Genomic DNA, 5,003 nt, shown 5'->3' with positions numbered 1-5,003 from the left:
CGGCAGCCTTCAGCGCACTGCGCAGCCTCTGTTCGGGCTCTCCGGGAAGGGTCGCTGCTGCCCAGCACCCTCCCAGTGCCACGCAAAGCCGGCCAAGCCGCAGCGCCCGCTCCACACGTTCCTGTGGGGGCAGTACCCAAGGAGGCAGGATGCAGAACCTTCCCGGCTGCCCAGGGAGTCCCCAGCACACCAGCACTCCCCGGCCCTCGTACAACCTACATCTACCACATACAACCCTTCCATCAGCTCGTGCCACCCGCAAAACCCCGAGGGTCAGCCAGCCAAACCCTGTGCCCTGTTGGGCAGACCTACCCCTGCAGGGTCCTGCAGCCAGGCCGCTGCCCGGCTGTCCCCCGGGACACCCGCGGGCACCCTGCTGCCTCCTGCTCTTACAGAACCGCAAATGCCCTGCTTGAACTCTCTTCTCCCACTCTTACCCTTGCTGTGAACACGCTGGTTTCTACGCGCCCTTTCAACCCACCACCAGCCAGGGAACACCCAGCTGTGCCTCCGGGACCTTGATATCCCCGAAGGCCCGGCTGTGCCATCGAGGTGTTGGGATACGGTGGGGTACAGAGGGTGAAGGACCCAGCCCCAGCCCGCGGCGGCCAACAGCAGCCTGGCGCTGTGCGCCCCCAGTCTGGTCCCACCTGGGCACTGTTCCTAGCGCTGGGTGTTGGGAAGTCACTCCAAGAGGATGGTGACTCCCCAGCAGTGACAGGACAGTTGTTTGAACTCGGGCACCCGCTCGCTGCTGTGGAGGAAGCAGCTCTCCCAGCTCCGCTGGGGACACTTGGTGACACGAGGGATAAATGACCTCTCGGGGCCATCCAACAGGTTTCCTGCCGGTGTCCCCTCCCCGCGCTGATGACTCTTCCCCAAAGAGCTGTACACCGTGGAGAAAGTGAGCGGGCAGTGCCCGTACGTGCTCTCTGTCCCCCTCCCTCTGCCCCAGCGCCCACCACCACCCAGGGAGGGACACGTCAGATGTTGCACCCTGGTTTTTCCCCTCCCTTAACATCCCTTATGGCTCTGCTCTCCACTAATCGACCTTAAACACATCAACCACCCCCCAAACCTTCTGCTGACACCACCTGCTTCAACAACTCGGGGCAGAAAATTCCGGCAGTTACTGGAACTGCTCTGAAGGACGTCACTCCGCCATTGGAGCAGATTTCCTCCGAGCTGAGTGAACCACCAGGGCAGAACCCGCCGCGGTCATAGTTCAGCAGACTTTGTAAGAATAAATTCGGGCTCCAAGGGACCTCTAGAGGACATCCACTGCCACCTCCGGCTCAGCCCTTCCCTCTCCGAAGCGAGGCCTCCCAGCCTCGGCGGTCTCACCGGGCAGGCTGCTGCTCCATGCCGTTAATCGCTAGTGCCCTTCTCTAACGCCACTCTGCCCTTCCAGAGACAAGAAGCCCAGAGCTGCCGGCGGGACTCAAGGCACCAGCACAGCACAACTCTAGAGCTGCAAAATACAGATGGGTGGTGTAAGCGTTGGCCTTGGGTTTGTGCTCATCTGCTTCGCTCTTAGGGAAAGCTTTAAAACGATTTCTACTGGCGGTTTAGAAGTCAACCAACAGTGGAGGGGCTTTGGCCCCTCTCCAAACCCAGCACCGCTGGTGGGTCAACCTAGCGCTGAGCCCCTCCAGCCCACGAGGAACAACCTCCTCTGGAACAGAGGACAAAAAAACCCTACAGGTCGAGGTCTCGAGGGCTCCTCAGCAGACGGGGTTCCATCAGGACACTTCGGTAGAGGGTAAACAACCCCTCCCCCCCTTAATTCCTCCTCCTTACTTACAGTGACGCCCAGTCACCCCAGGCCTGAGGCGGTGGTCCCCGACCCCGCAGACCCAGAACCACCCGGAGTTTCGCAGGTCAGGAGAGGCATTAACGCCAGCAAGGTTTAATCCAGCAACACCCTCAGCCGGCGAGGTGCTGGCGACCCCGGTTTTGGTATCCATGCAAATCCTGCCCTGAGCTGCGCTTGTGCAAATCTCCGCACCCCTTCGGTGGGGGCAGCGGGAGCAACGCCGCTCCCTGCCCAGGCGAGCAGTCACAGCGCCCGCACGAGGTCAGGAGTTCCTCAGCTGTCCGGCTGTATCTAGAAAGTCACCCAGAGTCCGGGTTTCCAGGATCAACGGTTCTTCTGCCGCTTCAGGCTGGAGGGAGCTTCCCGGCGTCTAACCCTTGTCCCCAAAGAGCACTGAAAAATCGTGTGCTGCTGAAAAACCCCCGCAGACTTCAGAGGAACTCTCAGCAGCTTGTGCTTCTCACACAGCCTGGAGGAGGGAAGACCTCGACCAGTTCATAGGCAGCTTGGAGGAGGTGAATTCCTTGCTTAAGGCTCACCGATGAGGAAGATAAATCACTTCTGTTCCCTTAAAAAAGCCCCCAAAGTGCATCACCCCACATGAAAAACACCCGAAGGAGACCCGGCCGTCTCCTTCCGTCCATCCCAAACCAGTGGGAGGTCACCAGACACCAAGTCCTCAAGCGCTGTTTTTACCTTCAAACAACGCGTTGGCACTTCTGACTGAATTCGCTTCCGAAGTCAACAATTCGTCAAGTTTAACAGCTACCCCGGTCCAGGACCGATAAAAAAATAATGGCTAATTAGGCTTCGTGAAAACGAACCCGCCGATCTACGCAGGAGCTGGCGCGGCTCCGCTGAACGAGCTCAAATACCTGCTTTGCTCACACAGAAAATAAGGCAGCGGTGGCCATCCACACGTAGTTGTGATGAAGTTGTGGTGTCCGACGCAGCCAGACTTGATCTTTAGAGGCAGAAAACAACATCCTCTGGCTGTGCACACCCACCCGCATCCACAGTCGGGCATCAGCAACGTGTGGATCATGGTGAAAGGTACAAAAACGAGGAGGGAGAACCCAACCGACACACCTAACCCAGTGCAGGACCTCAATTCGTGGCCACAGCCACCGCTCCAGCGTTACCTCCGTCCTTTCCGGTGGCCTCGATCCTGTCGGAGACGTGCCCGTAGCAGACAGATGCCGCACAAGGACAGACAGCCTCAGACACACAGTGGATGAACAAAGAGGGGAGGAGAGGAGGGCGGGCGTGATGGAGGAATGAGGCGGCTCTTCTCCTGGTGCCCGCGGCCGCAGGCTCTTCCACTGGGAGAGAGGGTGTGGGGGCGTGGGCAACACGGTGGTTACATAAAGAAGAAGCTACAGAAAAAGAGAAAAACAGAGAAGAAAAGAAACAGACGTTCAGAATTAGAATGAAGACATGAGAGAGGGGGAAAAAAATACGGAGGAACACCACTTTCAAGACTATGCCACGAAGAGAAGAGTGCGCTGGGGAGGGGCTGCACCCGAGAGCCCCGGAGCTCTCCAAGACATTGGCTGGCATGGAGAACCAGCTCACGACCACCACAACAAGTGACCAACAAAGACCAACAAGAACCTAGGGAGGCAACTCAAGGGCTGCCGGGACACCACGCGCGTCCGGTCGCACCACCACGGCAACGGCAGGACAGAGGGAAGAGAAGAGTGCGCTGGGGAGGGGCTGCACCCGAGAGCCCCGGAGCTCTCCAAGACATTGGCTGGCATGGAGAACCAGCTCACGACCACCACAACAAGTGACCAACAAAGACCAACAAGAACCTAGGGAGGCAACTCAAGGGCTGCCGGGACACCACGCGCGTCCGGTCGCAGCCCCACGGCAACGGCAGGACAGAGTCACAAAGGCCACGCGAAGACCAAGGCGTTTGGGTAAAACTGTATTTCCTCTCCCCGCGCGGAGTGTCGGCGCCGTTTGTGGAGCAGCCTCGAGCGCGCAGGAGTAACAACTGAGTTTATACGGTTATTATTCAGAGCCCGGAGTATTTCAACATCAGGTCAAGTGACAGCATCTACTGGGTGGGTACAGAGAATTGGCATCAGCACCGCACAGAGGTTACACAGCATCCGTTACAAACACGGGGCATCGGCCGGCAGCGAGGAAATCGAGGTCTAGAGCTGAAGGCAATCAGGAGATTAAAGGTGGAGACAGATACAACATTCCTACCACTTTATTTCCTGTTAGTCAAAACCCCTCGTAGCTGTCGGGTTCCACGCCGGTGGCGAGAGCGTCACGGGTGTCACGCGCTGCAAACACAAGCAGGCTCCCCGGAGAAGAGACAAAGCGCTCTTCGCCCCCCTCGGGAGGGCGGACTGGATGCCAGTGGATGCGTCTGACAGGAGCGCGCACGCAAGGACAGCTCCAGTCCCGCCGGGACCAGCCCCCCGCTGAAACACAGGGCACGGCCATCCCGGAGAGCACCCCAGGGTGCGCTGGGGGAGCAAACCCATCCTCGTCTCCACCTTTCCGGCTGCGTGCCCACCTCCGCAGTGACAGGGGTTTGCTCCTTGTCCTACCCCAGGGCGGGGGGGACATTCCCTGCCCTGGGAGCGCCATCACCCCAATCCCCCCGTTTCCTGCTCGCTACAGAGAAGCTGCGTCCCGGCATTCCACGGGAGCTGCATGTTGTGCTCCCCACGGCTTCTCCCCAACGCCTCCGCGCCCGCCAGTCACGGCAGAAGGTTTTCAAGTCACGTTAACCGTGCCGCTTGTAAGCAAGCGGACTTAAAGGACCCCCCAGCCAGCCTCTTCGGACGGTACTTACATGCAAAGGGGAAGCGACTAGACGGGAGCGCGTCCCTCGCTCCACGCGGAATCATGGGCTACCAGGGAAAAAGACGTAAGCAACGGGAAGAAGCACAGCAGAAATGAGCTAAACATGGCCCGGGGGTTTTCAGGAGATTAAAAAAAAGGCATTTGTTCAATCTTCAACGAAGCAGGACAGATAAACGTTAAGATTAAGTCTTTCTTGGCACGAAATGCTGGTAATTAAGAGGACACACAGCTGGCTGCAGCAAAGCACGCCACGATGCGACTGCAAAACCTCACACCAACACCCAGCTTCTCCCTCGGTAACTCCAGATGTTGAGGCTGGGTTTGCCGGGGACCACAGCTGCGCTTTCCCCAGCTGGGCAAA

This window comes from Buceros rhinoceros, unplaced genomic scaffold (genome assembly GCF_000710305.1).
Source record: "Buceros rhinoceros silvestris isolate BGI_N320 unplaced genomic scaffold, ASM71030v1 scaffold23464, whole genome shotgun sequence".
Classification (NCBI taxonomy): Eukaryota; Metazoa; Chordata; class Aves; order Bucerotiformes; family Bucerotidae; genus Buceros; species Buceros rhinoceros.
The sequence above is the reverse complement of the archived record's forward strand: the minus strand, read 5'-3'. Positions refer to the sequence as shown.